At 45.9% G+C, this 20982-nt stretch overlaps 1 protein-coding gene across 6 annotated transcripts in view; it reads left to right on the top strand.

Annotated features, from left to right (window-relative positions):
- The first annotated feature begins 7373 nt into the window (after positions 1-7373).
- The window catches only part of greb1l (GREB1 like retinoic acid receptor coactivator), a 69365-nt gene continuing 55756 nt past the window's right edge, over positions 7374-20982 (top strand). For 2 of the 6 annotated variants that reach the window (XM_088642052.1, XM_088642047.1), the window contains exon 1: positions 8324-8686. The gene's annotated coding sequence lies outside the window, so the exon portion shown is untranslated. Of the gene's footprint in view, positions 7537-8323; positions 8687-8717; positions 9504-9545; positions 9933-16686; positions 16875-20982 lie in introns of those variants that run through there. The other 4 variants (XM_088642049.1, XM_088642048.1, XM_088642050.1 and 1 more) reach the window with 4 other exon arrangements.

The following is a 20982-nucleotide window of genomic DNA, read 5'->3' as shown; positions in this document are numbered from 1 at the left end:
TGAGGCTGCAGGGTTTCTAGGTCTTTTTAAAGCAACAGCACCAAAAGAGCTGTTAAACTGCTCCAATGAATTGCCCATGATAAGCCGATTCAGGAATGTGACTGGGGATACATGATCTAGAGCACATTTTAAACAAGGTAGAGAAACATGTGATATATATCATTAGGAATCACAAGTCCCACATCATCCAAGGGTAGGACACTTCCATGCTTATACACAATGGAGCAATAAGATTTGTTACACAGACATATGTACAACAACAGTACACACTGGAGTGGATTAGCATTGTGAGTATGTGCTACAGGTCAAGCAGTGTGTTCCTAGGGCATAGAATGACCGGAGCACCTGTTAACTTAGCGCCCCCTGGTGTGCACTGCCAGGGAACATGGAGCTCATTGCATTTGTACCTGTGCCTAACGTCACTGTGGTAGCATGCTGTTTTCACACAGTATGAGAGTTTGGATAGTTCATCTGATTTTAACTAGCATATATATGTGCTGTATTTATTCCTGCAGCAAGCTACTTTAAAGACACATTATTTTTATATGATGTACTACCTACATGCAAATAACTATCTTCATTATCATCTCTGTATCTCTATAATAATAATATTTATACAGCGCCTTTCATGACACATCATCTCCAAGAACTTAACAAAAAAACAAGGCAAAGACAAAACCGATAGATGTATAACGATGAGCAGAGACGGAGATCATCATACTGGCAAGAAAAAAAAACAACATAGTGATGAATGAGGTCAGCCTCCTTAATAAGAAGCAATAAAAGACATTTAAGTGTGGAGCAGCTTCATGGGTAGCTTGTTCCATTCTCCCACAGCCCTTTGTGTAAAGAAGTGCTGTCCCTGCAGGAAGGAAGCAATTAAAATGGGCCATCTCTGGATCATATCCAGTGGCAAAAGAAATGACAAAGAGAGAAACTAAAATGGGGAGATTAAATCAAGAATGTTTTAGAAGAAACAGAAGTCCAGTTGGAAGTATTTAGGGAAGTTCTACATCAATTACAACTCTGATCTCAATTATGCAATCAAAGTCAATTATTGCAATAAGAATTAAAATCACATGCTGTATTTGGTTTTATACAGTTGCTAATTGAAAACTGCCTGTGAAAGTCACAGGACCTCAGCCAGCCCTCCAGAACTGGAAATCCCCAGCTCTGATTTATAGTGTTCAGCACTGCATCTCTTTTGTCACCAATAGAGGACGCTTCTTAGTTGCTGTTTAGATGTTCCCTACTGTTCATGCTCGCTATAAGGTTAAGGTGGAGTAAAATGACAGGACAAGACGTAATAAATTGTGAATGCCCGGCCTTTGTAAGCATTATTTGGACATACCTGCCTGGTTCATTGTCCACTAACAACATTTTTCTGTTAAATTGGGCTTGTGAAATATGGAATACCATCTAGTGCACTGATCAGAATTTAGTTTTTTTCCCTCTTATTGTGAAAGAATATTGTTAAACATGAAATTTTATGGAACAGCATCTAAAAACAGACAGAATGAGTATGAAATATTGATTTATCTTCCAAACAGGAAATGAGGGATTATGCTGGCATTTACTGCAACCATGTCTACTGAAGGTCTGCACACACTCAAAGCATCCTGATAGACAAATCTAGTAGTCTATCCCTGCTCTTTCCGGATTTCTTTATTATTATAGATTATATTTATGCTGGGCGCCTTTTTCTTTTTCATTCTCTTATTGAATTTCATCCTGTAACATTTCAACAGAGTGGGGTTCAGGCACCTGGAGAGACCAGTGTGTCCAGTAAACCTGTTGTCTTTTTGATACGAGGGTCATTTAGCAAATATAATAATAATTCTTACATTTATATAGTGCTTTTCTGGACACTCCACTCAAAGCGCTTTACAGGTAATGGGGATCCCCTCCACCCCCACCAGTGTGCAGCCCCTCCTGGTTGATGCGCCAGTCTGCTCCCCACACACCAGCTCTCAGTGGGGAGGAGAGCAGAGTGATGAAGCCAGTTCAGAGAGGGGGATTATTAGGAGGCCATGATTTGGTAAGAGCATTAGAGAATATTTTTAGTATATTGGAAAACAGTGAGAAGTATTTTAATTCCACAATTTTGATTCCTGAACCTTGTTCAGGAACCTTGGTCGAACCTTGTTGTAAACATTGTACATTTTACACAAATATAGCTGGATTCCAGATCTGTGAAAGAGAAACACTGCACACAACTGCTCCTTTGTGCATATACACATATACACAAAATCTGTACATTTATTGAAAATAGTAAAAGTTTAGATTATTTTTATTCAAGAATGAAACTCGCATTACATATATATCCAATATGGCCCTCAATTCACTAAGGCTGAGAACGTTAAAATTGGACACCGGGGTGTTCCAAGTACTTCTCGTGCCAGGGATTGTAGAAATGAACTTTTACTGCACATCCTTTCATAATGCAAGAGCTAGGGTGACATCTTATTTCAGGTAGGGTAGGGAAAACAACATTCAAGCCATGTTCCGAGCAAGACTGCAGGTGACTGTCAAGGAGTGGCAAATTAAGACACCTAATAGAAGCTGAATGATTTTCAGTCATCACCAGCGCAGATTGGCAACAAAGAGCCACTGTACCTTTTGCAAAGGAAGAACATTTTCCCTCAACAATTCCCACTGTGTGCTACTTAGAATAAGGACATTAACCTGCAATTGTGCCCTAATCCGAATCTGAATAAGGGATTTGGTCATGAATCTGATTTGATGAAGGCGCGTTTCAATTTGGAGAGTATCTGAGTCTGGAAAAAGTGATGTGATACTGAATCTAAATCAGAATTTGGATGTGAAATGAAATCCAAATCTATAGTAGGAAGAGCACTCAGAAACTCACAAGTAGGTAAAGTCTTGGTTTCAACGCCTATGTCTCCCACAAAAGACAAGAAAATACTTTAGTTTGAAATTACTGTTGTGCACTTTTCTTTTTTTACCTGCCAGATAATGTAATTCAGATTACTGACTGATAGATTCATTCATAGACTTCGTTCATGACCTCGAATGATTTACACTGGACGAGAATGTTGTTTATATGTTGACAGCCTCTTCATAACAGAAACAAGGCGTACAATGTATCTACTACAGGAAGAGCAGCACATCCTGATTGATATAGCAGTTATCCAATGACGTAGCACCACATACCAAGCATATTTCCCACGCTGCTGAAAACTCAGTGCCAAGATATAGACAGCCTCTTTTAGCATCTTATTAAAATGTTTAAAAATGGTGGGATTAGTAATGTTAACAGTTTACAAATGGAATGAATGATATACAGTACTTGCATGTTGTTTGTGTCAAAAGCTGTAGTAAATGAAAACAACTTTGCCTTTCTCCAGACCTAGCCTAGAGCAGTTTTTCTAAAATGTCCAAGTCCAAGTTCAAGAAAAGATTTCTTTCCTATGCAATAAACAAATTCACAGTCATTTTACTTCCTGCTGGCATTGGTTCTCTGTGTTGTGGAAAATGTTGCGGGACAGAGAAGTTTGTTTCCTTATCGCTGGGATTTCAAATGCATTACATTTTTTTTGTTATATTCTACACCTCAACTTCCAACTGAGACAAATATTCAAGAATCTTTTAGAAAATTAGTTAAAAACAAAAATGGAACTAGCTTGTTTGGATAAGTGTCCACCTCTCTTGCTCCAGTATTCCAGTCGTCATCAGAATCACACACCCAGGCGACTGGCCTTAGCCTGTGTCCAGTCGTAGTGTTCCCAATGATTTCAGGATGAATCCAGCTGTTCCTGCAGGCTCCCTCTGGTGGATAGTGCATTTCACAGCAAGGACCCAACCATGAGCACCAGGCAGATTTCAGAAGAGCTGTGGGACGAAGTTATAGGAAGGCACAGATCAGGGGATGGAGATAAAAAATACTGAAGAACTTGAATACCCCCTGGAGCAATAATCAAGATGATTATTTTATATTTGTTTTTTTACTACCATCTGATATTTTCCATAATCACCTTATGAAAGGAGGACACTGTTGTGTCTATCTTTGCGTACGTATCTTGTGTTTTATAATGTCACTGTTCGTCGGTCAAGAGGATTCTAAAGTGGAAGTGAGAATGTCTCAGTCTCGGCACTGAGACTCTGCCCAGATCACACTGGATGACCAAGCCAGGTGGAGGCTGATGGAGCCTCTCGGATGATAGCAGCTTTCAGAGAGCTACAGGCGTTCATAGCCAAGGCTGGTCAAAGTGTGCGTGTACCAAGCAGGAGGGCAAGGAGGAGGGCTGCACTGGGGAAAACAGCAGCAAAGCACTAAAAGGATTCTGCAATCATGAGGCAAAAGGTTCTGAGGTCTCACAAAATTCAAATTGAACTTTTTTGCCAGGGATTTTGTTCGATCCAAACCCAGCACTGCACATCTCCGAAAGGACAGATCCTGCGAAGCATTGTCGGCAGGGACTGGGGCCCTTGTCAGGGCGGGAGGAAAAATAGACGGAGCCCAGTACAGAAAAGTCCTCGAGGAAAACCTGCTGCCCTCTGCAAGAAAGAGGAAACCGGGATGGAGGTTCGCCTTTCAGCGTGACAGCGCCCCCCCCAGCGGCCAGCCGAAGCAACAGTGGAGCTGCTAGAGAACAAAAAGATGAACGTCCTCCTCTGAGCGGCCCAGTCAGAGCCCTGATCTCAATCAGGGGGGGGTTCTGTGGAGTGACTTGAAGATCCCCGTCCACCAACACTGCTCAAGGACCCCGACGAGAGCTTCAACGGTTCTGTAATGCCGGCGTCACGCTACACGATTTTCCCCAGGATTTTGTCAGGAAACAGTTCTTTCCTGTCCCTATGCAGACGACACGATCCGAAAGGTGAAGAAACAATAGGGAAAAATATCAAGCAGGAGTCGATCAGGAGACAGAGGGGCGTGTCCGAGGTGAGCAGGTGTCCAGGGGAAGTGAGTCCGGGGCAAACAATCCAAGCATAAATCCAAAAAGGGAAATCCAAAACGGGAAGCGAAATCCAAGACCAGGGTATCCATCCAAAATAACTAAAAACCAGAACCGGGTCGAGACCGGTGGGACAGGAAATCAGGAACAGGAAACTAAAACCATAACGGAGCCAGACGCAACACGAAACGGGATTCAATGAGAAACCTCTAGCAATCGCCTGCGTCTGGCTTTAAAGGTGGAACTAAAGAGGGGCTGGAATAAGGAACAGGTGTGGGGAATGGGACAGAACGAGGAAGGGCTGGAGCGCCCTTAAGAGGAGGAGTAACCATCGTGACAGATTTTCAGTCCTAGCCTTCATTTACATAACCGTAAGAAAATGACAGCGAGTCGCAGCGCGCCGTTACCGTCAGTCGTGTAGTGTGACACCCCAGCGACTCAGTCGTAGCGCTCTTTGGGCAGTGAGCCGGATGTGTACTTGTGTGATAATGTGCCCATTATATTACACCTTATAACACTAATTTGTTTGCAAAATTTGTTCTGAAGGTGTTTTATATTTTTAACTGTTTTATTTTGTATTTTTTCTACATTTATAAAGAAGAATGATATTTTTGAAGATGTTTATTTGTGGAAAAGGGAATGCCCGTGTTAAATTTCTCAAGACGTTTACCTGCTCGTTCGTGCGGCGCTCCTCCTCTTATTCTGGTGTGCTCCACGGTGATTGGTTGCCAAAACCTTTCGCGGCGCAGTACGAGATTCTGAACCGCCATGTAAAGTCGTGAGGGAATCGTGTAATAATTTGACGCCCTCTAGGACAGAAAAGGGCAGCGAGATTCAGCAACTGCAGTCGTTCAATTTGACATGCTCTCCGACTAGAAGTCGTGTCGAGTCCTGTAGTGTGACAAAGGCTTAAAGAAGGGTGGCGAAATATCGCCAATATCTTGGTGTGCAGAGCTGGTAGAGACTTGTTCCAGCAAGCTCGCAGCTCAATCCCTATAAATACATATTTCCCTTTAAATATGTGGAGTATGGTGTCTAGCTAAAGGGAGAAAAAAAAAACAAAAGCATCCTCATTTAAATGCACGAGGCTCTGAGGCACTGACACAACACAAAGTGAAAAGGGTGTAAGGTACAGACTTGCTGTAGGCACAGTATGTACAGTATAGCAGCCATATCACCCTGCAGCTCACTGCTGGCAGCCCACTGGAGCTCAGCAGGTGTGAGCCTGGTCAGTACCTGGAGGGGAGACTCCTGGGGAAAACTAAGGCTGCTGCTGGAAGAGGTGTTAGTGGGGCCAGCGGGGGGCGCTCACCCTGTGGTCCATGTGGGTCCTAATGCCCCAGTGACGGGGAAACTATACTGTAAACAGGCTCCGTCCTTCGTTTGAGATGTACAACCGAGTTCTGTGGTCATTAAAAATCCCATGGTGTTTCTTGAAAAGAGTAGGGGTGTAACCCGGTGTCCTGGCCAAATTTCCCATTGGCCCTTACCAATCATGGCCTCCTAATAATCCCCATCTATGAACTGGCTTCATCACTCTGCTCTCCTCCCCACTGAGAGCTGGTGTGTGCAGAGCGTACTGGCGCATCATCCAGGTGGGGCTGCACACTGGTGGTGGTGGAGGGAAATCCATTACCTGTAAAGTGCTTTGAGTGGAGTGTCCAGAAAAGCACTATATAACTTATATTATAAGTATAAGCAATTATTATTGTTATCATAGTATGAAGTAACTAGCCCGTTTCAGGTTCAAAAACACTGACCAGGCTGCTACTGTCCCTTTACGGTCGCTATACATTTCCTGTGCTTGTAGGTCCAAACTGACTCTCAAACAAATGAGAGCTCTTTGGTGTTATAATAAGCTCTTTTTTCATGGAGTCCAGTGTCAATCTCAGCCGTCGAAGGAATCCCTGTCTAACACGTCAGGTACAGAAGGCGGGAACGACGTTTGTGTTTTGTTCTAAAGATTCAGCTCGAGAGCACATTGCCTCCAGGTGAACGCTTTACAATAAACTGGGGATTCCTGTCGACCTCCGAAACAACCCTGCCCTCTTCTGGTGTGAAAAAACAACAGCGGTGTATAGGCCAAATATACCAGTGCACACCGCAGATAACCTATATTTTAAATGATTTTTTTTTTAACTAAAGGAAACCATATAGGTTTTACAGAGCCCCTTTTTTTATTTAAGGAAGTCAATAACGATAAACTACCACTCATACCCCGATTGAGTTAATATTCTGAAATATACGATACTCGAACCGTGACGATACCTAAATTGCCGTGAGGATCTAGGCTCATTGTACTGGAACAGGGAGGGACTCGGTGTGCAGTTTGTACCGACAGTTACTCTGACCCTGTTGTAAAGTAGGCTGTCAGTACGTTGTGTTCAGTGGATAGTGATTGCAGGGCAGGTCTGTGACGCCGCGCTGGAGAGAAGTGTTGGTACAGGGACACGGCTGGGACTCAATGCCATCCCGTATCTCTCCCCCTCCACACGCACGCCCGTCGTGTGTCAGACACCCTAACGTCTAAATCAACGCTGCTGTGCGGCTCGTCCTGAACGATTTCAGCGCGTTCTGTACAGGCGAGGAGTGAGACAGACGAACAGGAAGCACGCAAGTTAATATCGTTCACTACACAATTATAAATCCCAAACTGATCACTTTACATCCACCGCGCACGAACGATGCTGAACGCCACAACAGTGAATCCTGTGCTTCACACTGTTCGGATTGTGGTCTGTGAATTTTTTAAATCAGTTTGTAACAATTCTGCTTCTATTTCGGACACTAATACCACGCCTACGTGTATGGCCAAGAACACATCCGGACTGCCAGCGGCTATAGAAATCGCTGGGATCGTGCAATAGTGGCAGAGTAACTTCTTAACCTCCTTTGGAATTACCGTGATGAGAAAAGAGATTGGGGCTGAATTGCTGTGAGATATCCAGAATCCCAATCCTACTGGGAGAGGGGGGAGGGAACTCAGCTGAACTGGCAGCCCAGTATGTGATCACAGCCTGAGGAACAGTGAGCCTATAATGCTCCATATGTTTACAGTATATGTAAATATTTTATGATATGTTGTAAATGTCTGTAATATGTCTGTAGATTTTTTTTTGTTTTGTTTCATGTTAATTTTATTCTTATTTGCTCTGGCAACACTGATTGTACCCATCGGTCATGCCAGTAAAGCATCTTAAATTGAACTGATGTCCAAACGCAACCCACACAAGGGGAAAAAAAACCACCACACAACGCAACGCAAAATCCAGTGGAGTCGGGCTCCCCCTGTCGCTCTTGACCTGGAAATGCAACTTAAATGGGCCACAACTCCGAGACACATCCCACCAGGATCAAGGTGGTAGGGGGGGGTGTTTCTGGGTTCAGTTTTTAAGACTACCAAGGATTAAAATGAGGCCGCTGGCTAACATCTGGTACAGACCGATCTCTACGAACCTGTCAAAACCTAAAGTTGATCGACCCCTAAGCTGTCTTGCGGGTGGGAATCGATAACGGGGGGGGGGGCTGAGACTCCGCATACCCCCCTCCCCCTGCCCGCGGGGAGGCGGTGAGCTCGCCCGGTGCCCGCAGGTTCGCCGGCCGGGTCTGACTGCGACCCACAGATCGCTCAGCTGCCGCAGCGCGCAGGTCGGGGACGCAGACGGATCCCGGGGCTGCGCTCTCTTTCGGGATTCATTCCGCCGACATTCCCGGCACGACGCTCGCAGCCAGACTCCCCCCCTCCCACCCCCTGCGTCCGGAAAGATGTGAGTCTTTCTCCCGCTCCGGGTTTCACGCGAAAATAAGACGCCGGCTCCGCGCAGAGGGCAGCAGTGGTGGCGCGGCTCCGGTGTTTGCAGGCGGGGTGAGACCCGGCCACCGAGTCGCCGAAATCTGATAACGACGTTGATGGCGGGGGAAAATAGCATTTCTGTTTGTAACGCCGTCCCGAATGATCAGAAATGTGATCAACGCTAGACATCCCCCCCAAAAAAAAGAAATAAACGAGGATGGGAATGTCAGAGTTCAGCCGTGGTCGCGTCTTGGCGCTGGCAGTAATCTGACCTGCTGGCTATGGTGTCGCGGTTGTGTTTACATCGGCGGACCGGACCGGCCCCCCGCCGGGTCTGATCCCTTTCCCCCCGCTGCGCTCCGATCCCAACGCCTCGCACCTCTCAACTCGGGGCTGGAGAGGAGGGAGGCTGGTTTTTTTCTTTAAAAAGAGCTAGAGAGAGAGAGAGAGAGCAGGTAACCGATGCGTCGCTACGCTTTTACATGCGGGGGGGATTTCGCGTTGCCGTCGGCTGGCCGGGCTGTTTTTCTTTTTGAAGTGTGCCTTTCCAAGGTGCAGTAAAAAATAAATAAAAACAGAGGCGGCCTCTTCAGAGACCGGGCTGGGCTACAGTGCCCGAAACACGTCTCTGGAGAGCCGCGGAGGCGAGAGCTGCTCACGGCAACAGTGTAACACTTCATCTGGAGGGGCTGCCGGAGAGACGGCAGCAGCTGCCTCGCCTGCAGCCCCCGGAAAAAAGCCATCGACCTCCGCAGGACGGGCTTGAAATTTACCCCGCTGTCGTGCTGCTGGTATGGGCTTATGTTGCACTTTTTGTTTCTGCGTAAAAGTCGCGATGTTTCCCTGGGTTTTTGAAGATTGGGTTTTATTTTGATAGTTCTTGGGAGTAACTTTCCGTTTTTTTTTTGAGGGGGGTGCTCTCGTTTTTCAGCGTCTTGTTTCACGAGTTTCTTCGTGAGGGGAGGCTTTCCTTTGAACAGTTGATTGGCCCTTGTTGATCCAAACAACAGATTAAAAGCCAGGACCCATTCAATGACAGTAACACCTTCTCAGTATAATAAAAGGATTTTCAGCAGCAGCAGCCGTGAGAGAGACGCATTGTTATACAGGCTGCCGCCCTGTAAGCCACTAGCCGCCGAGCTCCCTCGCCACACCTCGGACCGTGCTGAGGAGGGGAGACCCGCAGCTCTGGAAGTCATGGTACTGGTCCTCTTTGAAAGGTGCAAACCCTTCATAATCAGAGTAGACCGCGCCGAAACCTGCGTGTTTAAAAAAAAAAGACGCGCGATTGATAATTGGTAGCGTGTGTTGCGTTGCGGACGATGATGCTGTTAGTCGCAATAGCATTTTTTGAAGGCAGCGCTTTGGGGACAGAAAGATCTTCCAAGTCCTGTCATCTGATCTTCATTTTGGGGAAAAAAAAACTTTTAGTATTTAGCGTTTTTGTCATGCTCAAACTTTCCTTACCTGAAGTATTGTTTTATAGGTGCCGTAAAGGCAAAATTGTGTTTGGAAAAAGTTGCGTTTATTTTACATAATGTGTTTTCAGTAATGTGAATATATTTTACCTTCCGTTACTTTTGTCTTCTGTACATGATGATTTTCACCATTTCAGAGGACTTAAAAAAATGTGAAGTGAGGTTTGGTTTTTTTACCACAAATGGAGTGCTCAGTCAGTGCCTTAGTGCCTTAAAGACTTTCTTTTTCCTTCTTGCTTTATTGAAATCAGTCGTGTTTAACAGAGGTGATGGAAAGAGACTCCTCAGACTGGAAAAGATGTCTGCAAAAACTTTTACACTCCACAGGTTCTGTGGATAGAAAACATCAGAACTTAGAACAGAGTAGTCCTCCTTTGTCTTTTTTGTATAATCATTGTCCATTAATTCATTATCCCAGAGACAACATGGTTTTATTTAAAAGTGATTCTGTTTATGACAGGTATACCTATATCTCGGTTTTGCAAATGTCAGTGTAAATTGTTAGCTGAAACCCCTGGGGTGTGAGACCTCTATCAAGGCCCTGCCTCTGATGACTACAGCCATATGTAAGCCCTGTTTTAGAGGGGATGTGTCACAGGAAATAAAGTTAACGTTTGTCATCTGAGTGTATCTTTTGCTTCGGATGTTTTGTGCAAATTTAAATGTTTTTAAGCAAGAACTTTAAAAACTCTCAGTCATCTACTGTACTCTGTCTCCTGCCTTATCATTGCGTATGAGTGTTGAAACAGTTTCACATTAGATGAAGAGCCAGATTAAATCAAAGATTTAATAGTGCAATAGCTGGTTTAAATTGGGCTCTGCTAAAAACATGGGTGAATTTGTGAAAGGCAGTCTAGGGTGTTTTTCATTCTGAAACCAAGATATGTCAATTGAGACAGTATGAGAGTGACCACAAGAATAATCTAGCAATGCATTCGCTCATTTATTATGTAATCTCTGTTTATATCTTAAACAGGCAGTGTTATGATGTTTCTGAAATGCATTTATCTTAATAATGACATACTGTGAACAATTTCATGAGACACACAAAAAACAATTTGGTCATGTAAATAATGTGTAATAAGACAGTGTTGCAGACACTGTTTATTAAAAGAATGAATTAATTTCCCTTGGGGGGAGGGAGGAATTTTAGAATTATATCTAACCCAAAGCTGCATAAATTATTCCGAAAATACAGGACAGCCAGTGAGAATTCCTTTAGGAAATCGTATGAACGGCACACTGTAAATATTGGAAAATGCCATGATGATGAATTTGGTAGTAGCACTGGGTATAGTTAGTGTCATCCCTTGCTCTTAGGTGGTGAATGAATGTATCGCTCAGTAAATGTGATGTGAGATTGCAGAGCTCTGCAGAGGGCACGTGGATCTGACTCATCTGAACTGGTGAAGCTCACTCAAAGTTCTTTAGTACCATCATTCTTCAGTGTTTACTGATCAGAGGCACAAGCGACGCGGTTATTAATCCATTGTGATTCTGATGGGTGGCACAGTAGCACAGTGGTAAGCATTGGTGCCTCACCGCTCCGGGGCCCTAGGTTCAATAACAGATCACGGCTTCTGTCTGTGTGGAGTTTGTATGTTCTCCCCGTGTTTGCGTGAGTTTCCCCCGGAAAGCTCTGGTTTCTTTCCACTAGAAGAGTGACATACTGGTAGGTTAATTAGATTTTGGGGAAATCAGCCCTGGTGTGTCTGTGTGCCCTGCGATGGACTGGTGTCCTGTCCAGGGTGTACCCTGCCCTTTGCCTGTTGCTTGCTGGGATGGGCTGTGCTGTATTGAATAAAAAAGTGGATGGATTTTAAGACCTGTGTGCTTAATGTATTAAGTCATATTAGTTAATACTAGTAATTATGACAAAAACTGTTTATATTAGTTTGGTATCCCAAAGCACTGCATGAACAGGAGGAGATATATCTTCCTCCAGTGAAGTGCAGCACCTGCATAATGTGCTGCAGCTCTTATGCGCCAGCAGCCTGTAGGTTAGATGGCAACATTATTCATTTATGCGACACTTTTTATCCCAAAGGATACTAAAGTGCTTCACCTGCAGGAGGGGACACACATCGCCCGATCTGAGCGACTCACTTTAGCCATTATGCGCCAGTTTTCAGCATGAATGAACCGAAATTAGTTTTGGGAGATTCTGTTCTTGAAATGTTTGCAAGAGGGTTAGCATGAATAAAACTGTCTGTTAGATAGCAGTCCTTTATATGCTGCTACCACAGGCTAACCCATACCAGTGTCTCCCTGTCCACCGTGTTCTACTTTTCTTCTGTTCTCTGATCTGATCGGAATTTAAAATGCGACATCGGAAAGAAATGTACTTGATGTTTTTTCTTCATGAACATCCAGGTTTGGTAAGGAGCAGGTTACGGGTTTATTCCAGGCTGAAAAGAGAAGAAAGGAAACATGACGTTTTGGCCGTGGAGCCTTCTTCAGGTGTGAAGTGTGAGCCCAAGGAAGGCTCCAGAGCCGAAACGCTGTTTCCTTTCTTCTCTTTTCAGCCTGGAATAAACCCGTAACCTGCTCCTTTGCAGCCTATGCATGCTGACGCAGCTCCCCGCTGGAACTAATCCAAGCAGGATTTCCAGTGGCACATACACCTGGATTCGTGTTCTGCTGTGGATTCCTGGCTCACTCTGATCAAATAAGATGCACTGTCCCACGTGGGGACTGTGGAAGTCCCTGAAACAAAAGCACGGACAGTATAAAAAGTGTTTTTTTTACACCGGCGTGCTGTCTCGGGGTTGTCTCTGTAAAGGAGAGCTGACTTCCTCCCATCCCTTTTCGAATTGTTTTATCCTATTCAGGGTCACGGGGGTCCGGAGCCTGTCCCCCTGTCCCAGGGCAAGCACCAGATGGGGGCGCACACAAACGCGAGCACAGACACGCACACACTCGTACCCGGGCCAGTAAACCCACCAGCCTGTCTTTGGACTGTGGAGAACACACAAATCCCACTCAGATAGCACCCCAGGACCCCAGCATCACTGTGCCACACTGCTGCCTGAGAGTTTGACTGATCCCGTTAAATAAAATGGATGATTATATATACACACTGTATTTCAGCAATGGTGATGATTTAGATTTCAGAATTCGGTTTTAGAAATTTTTCTTTTTGTCAAAATCGCTTTATGTGATTTTAAGATTTTTCCGGTCTGAATAGTGAAAAAGGGTACCAGGGTAAGGAGAGAAAGTAGATTGGGAAAAGAGAGGGAAGCAGTTCTAGAATCATATGTTAATAATGACATTGTTTGTGAAGACTATATCTGAAAAGCTCTGAACACCCAGACGTTAGTGATGGTCTTTGAACAGGAATGAGGTGAGTTTACCTGTGTTGAATGAGTGTGCTCTCATCCGGCACATCTGAACTGAGCAAGTTGCGAGTCAAAATCCTGCTTTGTTTCTTATTAATATGAATTTCAGTCCGCTGTCTCAGAGCACCGGTTTGAAATGCCCGTATTGCAGAGCTCCGTATTTCGCTATCTGACAGTATTTCAGAATCCAGCAGCACGTAACAGGCTGATGCGCCTTTTAATATCTGTTTTATTGCTGTGGTTTGATTTGCAACCTGGAGGGGCAGGACTGAAGTTCTGTCACTGTCAGTCATTGGAAGTCACCTGTGAATCTATCTGTGGCAGAGCTGCGAGCTCTCGCCTGCTACTTAAAAGAGAAGAAGGCAAGTCCAAACTTTTAATTGGCCATGGCGAAACCAGAGAGCACGTGCCTGTGTTACAGGGTGCAGGTGATGGATTGCTGTGTGAAAGGAAGAAGGCAGGTTTAGTAATGTGAGAGCATATTAGACATCTGCTGCTGTGAATTGGGGTTAGATACTGTGTGCCCTGTATTGAAGGTAAAGGCGTTGCAACAGACTTTCTTCTCTGGATGAGTGATCTGTTGTTTCTCCATGAGCTCTTAGGGGAGTTAGCCTGAAGACACTGGGTGGGCAGCAGATGGGGCAGATGCCTCTCTCTTTTTAAAAAAAAATACTGCTGATGCATAAAGACTGTCTACAGACTAGAAGAGGGAGTATTCATTATTAAAAATAGCCACTTCTTGGTTGTTCCCTGATTTCACACTATTGCTTTATTACAATACAGTTGTTGAAACAACAATTTCATTTAAAAAGAGGATTGTTTGCTGACACCATGTGGTTAATGAACTCATAAAACCAGTTAATTCAATTAATAAGGGCAACTCAAATGTCCTTATCTTGCTTACCATAAAACTTCTTGGTATTTTTTTTTCTTTTTGGTGCATATTCCCCCATGACATGTACTAAACCTTCATCACAATGGATTGATTGTTGGAACTCTGAGCTCTGGGTCTCCCTGCTGCGTGTCCACCAGGTTACAGAGCAGCACCAAGCACGTTTGAAGTTGCCTCTTTTTTCTCTGAGCGCTGTGGGTGGGTGCTAGCAGGCTGTGTTGCCCACATGGCGTCAGATCAAGCCCAGGAGCAGCCTCCTTGCCAGTGGCCGTGCAGGAGCCGGGCCGGGCCGGGCCGGGCCGGCGGGGCGCGGGGAGAGAGGGAGCGTGGGCTGTGTCAGAGAGGTGGGGGGTAAACAGCCAATACTGAAGGTTTTATTTTTAGGATGCACCTCAACCAGTTGTTCCTGTCGAGATTGTTATCTCCACGGTGTGTCGCTTGCCGTTTTGCAGGGTTGTTTCCCCTGAGGTAGGAGGACGCTGTTTTTGGCAGCATTCCTGTGCTTTTCACCCCACACCCGCTGCCCTCCCCACCTTTATCTGGGATCCCTGTGGGACACAGACACGGCGGAGCCAATATGGCTGCCCTCCGCCTCCAGCCAAGTTTGAAGCTACTGACTCAGAAACTTGGCTTTGGGGGCAGTTGTATCTGACCTCCCTGGCTCCTTGAATCCAGCTCAGGCATCGGCCATGTCCGGATCCCCATGACCTGTAAAGCTCTTTGAGTGGAGTGTCCAGAAGAGCGCTATATAAGTGTACCGGATTATTATTATTTCCACTCCTGGATGTTTGACTGGTGTGCAAACAGGAAACATTTCCAGAACCGACAGTTTCTCAGTTTGGACACGTCAGGAATGGACAAAATAGCTGTAATTCGAAATGACCCAGCTTTTCTGGGCAGCATCATACAGCTGTGAGAAAGGTTTCCCTTGGAGGCTGTGTTGGTATGTTTTTACTGCTCCCCTTTGAGGTGCTTACCTGCATTTACCGAGAATTTGATCTAGAAATTCAATCATTGTGTCAGACGTCTTATAGTCTTTAGTTGCTGTTCATACCAGTACCGTGCTTTTTCTTGCTTTTATGTTTTGTTAAATTTAACAGAGTAACAATTCAACGCACAATCTAGCTATTCCTTCAGGCTGCCCTTGAATCATCAGTTTAGGTCTTGGACAGGTGAGTGTTGATCAGTTTGACGAGGTCATTGGTTCAGTCAGCAGTGGCCAGTCAGGGTCCTTGAGAGCTACAGGGTGCTGGTATTCTCAAACTGCTGTCTCTAAAACACTTAGTAGATCAGCTCGCCTGCTCACGTGTGGAGAGCGAGATTGGTGTCGAAAGGTGCCCCATGAATCCTCCGGCACCGTGGCAGCAGTGCAGGACTGGGGCTGGCCTTCCCTGCGGTACAGCTCTGCGGGGCTTTCTTAACGCTCCATACAGACAGGACTGTCAAGCTTTTAATCTTAGAGCGGTTCCATTGGTATCAAACCAAAATAATAAGGGTTTTAAAGTGTCTCAAACTGTTTTATTTTCCTACTTATTTTAGATCACCTTTTGTAAAATCATATTCTTTGAAAAGATTGCATCTTTCTTTCTTTATGCAGCAGGAAGTCTAGTGTTTTTTGAATTCCCTTTAGCTTTTTGTGAGTGGTCAGTTCTGACGAAATGACAGTAGGTTGGGTTCTGCCTCAGTAAAGTTGGTTATAAATTCAGTGTCCGAGACTGAAGCAATGTGCAGAAGAGCCTGAGTGTTCCATTGGAGGAATGTGATTACTGCCAGCCATCTTTTCATTTCACAAGTAGTGAACGTTGCAGGTTATGTTGGACATGCCTTGCTGGTGTAACATCTGCTCTAGTCTCCACATGCTGCAGCATTTTTAATTTCTTTTTTACCTAGTCCTTAAAATATCATTTACAGACGTACTGAAGTACAGATAGACCCCATGCAAAACTCCACCTACGACAGACACCTTGTTTTTGCTGGAACCTACATCGAGTTGGGTTAATATCGGCGCCTTATGGATGTCGATGTACCTTGTTTACTGTGTTTGAATTACAATCCAAGTTCATTAAGGGTGACAAAGGGCACTGCTGGTGGAGTTATGCTGGGCCATGCACACTTGTTTACTCTTTCTTCATTTTTTCACACTCGGTCATGCCGGCCTGTTCTCTGTATGGTCAGGAGTTAAGTTCAGTGTTTCTGGGTGGAGTTACCCTTATCTAGAGCTTGTAAACGGAGAAGGAATCCTAGTCAGAGTTCTAATGTTGAGGGGAGATTAACCTTTGTTTGCTGTTTAGAGTCGGGGGTGTAAGCAGTTGATCTGGTCTCTAGTAAATTATAAGCTAAAAGGCTGGAGAAGTGTTTTTCTTGCTGGTTTAGCATGTTGCAAAATGGGTAAGACCATGTGTGCATCTGCTCTGTTTCCTTCCTGCAGCGCAATCATTCGGCTTGCATCAGCAGGTAAAGTGGAATATACATCTGGCGTCTTGTAAAGCTGGTCAGTCCTAACGGAGTGCTGAAAGGAGGAAATCAGGTCATGTTAAAGATGTTTAATTACATGAAAAGGAGAAGTCTGTTAAAGGTTTAGGGCGACACAGACCAGTTCTCATCCTGCTTTTTCCACTTGTAGGCTTGATGGCTTACATTGACTGTGAACTGTGGACAGGGAACGTTTGTTGATATCATTTTTAAAGAAAATCCTTTATTTGTCCCACCTGTCTGATGGGTTCGCTGTATTTCTTCTTGCCGGTGGGAGTGCCTTGCTGTGCTCAGGGGGTTCAGATACCAGTGTCTATTCTCGGTGCGGAGGGAGTGTTCCTGTGTCTGCAGCTCCAGTGGTGGTCTCTGCGTTGCGGGCAGTGTGTCTTTCAGGCAGGAGGGAGTAAAGCGTGCTGCACTGACCATCTGTCTTTGGGGGGCTTATTTCCTGTGAGGCAACCTTTGTTTCAGGGGGAACAATTGGGAGTTAATCTGGACAGATAAGAGCAGGGCTGGTAACAGTGCTCAGAATTAGTCAGGACAGCCTTGAGGGAGCCCTCTTTCAAGACCAGCTTGACTTTTATCTCCCCTCTTCTTTATTTGCCTCTTTTGTTGTTTAGGCCCGTGTGCCCTCTTCATGAAACTGGGTCCTCCTTGATTTATTTTGTTGTCTTCTTTGCTTTCGGCCACGGGCTGTGTGAGTTTCCGGGGTCTATGAGAGCCGCGGGCTTGTCACCCGGTCCGGGGGGCTCTCCCCTTGTGGGGCGTCGGGGACAGTTTGTGAGGGTCGCCAGTCGTTGGCAGAACCCAGAGCTTTAAGCAGTGTCGTTGGCAGATGTCGCGGCGCTCGGTCGAGCTTCCACTCTGCACTGGGCTAGAACGGGGCCAAGCAGGAAGAGGGTGGAACATTTATGTATCCCTGCTGGTGTTAATAACGACACTTTCCGTAGGTGCTGACCTTCCGGCCAGGCTGGCTCCTTCCTTTGATTGGATTCGTGTCCGAGCTTCTTGTCCGGAGCCCCCAGCAGCACTGTCGGGCCACATGTCGTTGTCACATGGGTCTCATTTTTTTGGGACATTGCGTTTCGTGCCGTTGCTGGAGACGTGCATGATGACCCAGCGGCGCTTTAAAAGTGCGATTCTCTTCCAGAGGCGGTCCTTCCCCGCAGGTGTTTCGGAAGGACGGTGTACAGTACGCCAGACTCTTGGGACTCTCCTGTGTCGGACCCCCACTGCGCAGCTTGTGCGGCAGCGGTATCCCCCACAGCCCGGGGTACTTCTCGCCCAGCCCGGAGTGGCCCCAGTCCTCCCCCGTGCAGTGGTCGGCTGTGGCCCGCGGGCGCCTGGGAAGTCGACACAGTAGAGGGCCATCCTGTTTGTTGTGAATGGGCAGAATTAAAGCTGCCTTGTTCCAGAGCCGCCATTCAGGCTTTGTTTTCGAGGGCTGAAGACCTGCTGGGAGGTACAAAGAGGAGCTGAAAGCCGCCTGCATTTCGACTTGAAACTGCTGAATTTGAAACAGTGCCACTATTGTGAGTTCTTTCTTATTTTAGTCGGTTGCCAGGGAAACCGTTTGATGATAAATGCTTATTCTGCTGGAGCTGCCTATTTTTTTTTTACTGTATTTAATTTTGAACAAATTGGGATTGCTGGCATTTTAAACACTCAGCAGTAGGGCCGATTTTCACAGACCACCCTGTTGATACTGCGGGGCTGATTTTGTCATGCAAAGACATCAGGTCAGCTTTGATTGGGAAAAACTGGAATATGGTCTGAACAGGCAAGCCACGGAACTCGTCTCACTGATGAGTTTTGCATGCATGCAGTTGCTTAAAAATAGTAGGTGAAACGAACATAAACCCACACATGGTCAAAAGAAAGACATTTATTAGAGAAAAGTAGATGGAATCGGCATATTATAATCCATGCATGGCATACCAACCTAGGGAACTGACGGCCCAGAATGTCACTTCCTGAGCAGGCGGTGTGTTTTGTGGTCTGGAGCAGTACATTGTTTTCTCCCAGGGGCTCCGCTGCCTCATGGCAGGGGAACTACAGCTGCACTGCTGGTCGGATTCGCAAGAGGAGTGTTGCCATAGTGCCGCAGGGTGACAGAATACACTCCCCTGGCACACGACACCTGGGGAAAACTCAGGGGCAAAAGGAGCAGAGCATTTTCGAGACAGGACAGACGTTTTCAGAAATCAGATTGCAGATGTTGCGTAATATCGAGACAAACTCTTGCTCAAAACATAAGACTTTAGCTTAACGTATGGAGAAGAAATACAAATGCAATGAAGAGACAGCCAGCGTCTGCCTTTTAAGGTGAAGGAAAACTATCGGCACTGTTGTGTTGGCAATAAAACTTTTTAGTTAATGAGAACAGAGAGCAAAGCCCACATTTTAAGGTCAGGTTTTTGTTTTGCCATCTGTACATGCAATTAAATTGAGTGTTCCTTTCCGAAAGCATTGGGATAATTTGTAATCATCTGGTTCAAGAAGAACACTCTTAATTAACTTACATTATGATCCCTACGTGACTGGCTGTATTAAAAAGTCATTTAGGTGGGGGAACATCATTTTGATGAATCAAGATTTTAGACTAATTTTCACAAATGTCTTCCTGAAAGAGACATGGTAGTAGTAGCTCAAAGCTTTCTGTGGCTTAATGTTTGCAGAATTATGTTAAAGCTTTTTTGCATGAAGCCCCAACCTGCTCGACATTATCTCAGTATCTCATCTCTTTAAATGTGCCCTGTGAACATTATTTCTGCTCCTCCACCAATGTGAGCATCTATTAAAAATGTGCATTTGAAAGCAAAAGCTTGCAAATTTACAGCTGGATTTGTTGTTATTGTTGTTAGGGGACCACGTAGCTTAATTTAAAGGTCCAGCTGGAGCAGGTTCAAAGGAAATAGTTTATTAGTAAGTTGGCCACCATCTTACTTCTAGTCTCGCTGCTGTTTGGGGAGATGTCTGAATCATGCCCACTTGTTCACTGTGTGGGTTCTCCCCCAGAGCAGTGCACAGGCCTCAGAGCACACTGGTGACAGATGGCACTGATAACATCCGGGTGAAGAGGGCCAGACTCAGGCCCTCTTAGTCATGGCTGACACATTGGCGCCCTGCGGTGATGCCACACCAAAGTGTTCATGAAGCGGCGGCACACGGCCAGGTTGCGATCTGTCTAGATATTTCCCGTTTGATGTTGAAAACACGAAAGATATACGCAATACCTCGTTACACGAATCTCTGAATGAATCTATGAAGATGGGCTGGTCATCGCCGGGCCAAATTCAGCCCTTTTCATTTGAAAAGAGCGCATTTCCATGCCCCCTGTTTTTGTTGTGTTTAAATTGTTCTTGGGTGTCTTTGTGTTGAAGGGGGTTGCTGGGGAGTCTGAGGAAGTGTTCTGAAATGAAAGAAGCGGAAGTCTTCATCCATGTAAAAACACTGCTTTTATGATGTGCTTTTCTTGAGTCCATATCTGGCTCATCATTGTTGAACCCGCTCCCTCCCTCCCCCGCCCATGTACAAGCTGTGCGAAAGAGCGTGTCTCCCCCGTCCCCTCTGCCTCTCGTCACTCTCCCTGCCTCCCGCCTCCCTGCTGCGCTCTGGCCTGCGCTGGCGCTTATGGCTGGGTCACTGCAGCAGGCCTCTGCTTTCAGCAGGGTGAGTGATGAGGGCAGGGAGGCGCGCGGCTCAGAGTGAAGGTCAGGTTCACGGCGTGTGCGTGGGCCTGCGCGCGTGGTGGGTGTGTGCGTGGGCGGGCGCGGGCGGTGGGTGTGCTCGCTCGCTCTGGGAGGCCCCAGGGCCCTGCCCTGCTGGCCAGAGCTCGGGGCGGTCAGACTCTGTGAGCATGGGGCCATTCTCCATTCTCCATTCTCCGCGTGCAGGGCTCAGAGCATTTCACCATTTTAACCCGGCACCCGGGGCTCACAATGTACCTTGAGCCTTTGTGCTTCCTCTGATTGAGCGGGCTGTGGGGTGTCCGGACCTGTGCGGGGTGCTCCAGGTGCGCCCGCCTGCTGGCGTCCCGTGGGAGCAGGTGAAGCACTTCTGTGCCTCCCCTACAAGGAGGGTTGGTACC

The sequence above is a fragment of the Lepisosteus platostomus genome, chromosome 8, assembly GCF_059453375.1.
Source record: "Lepisosteus platostomus isolate fLepPlt1 chromosome 8, fLepPlt1.hap1, whole genome shotgun sequence".
In the NCBI taxonomy this organism is placed as follows: Eukaryota; Metazoa; Chordata; class Actinopteri; order Semionotiformes; family Lepisosteidae; genus Lepisosteus; species Lepisosteus platostomus.
Note: the sequence above shows the minus strand (reverse complement) of the source record. Positions and strands in the feature narration are given on the sequence as shown.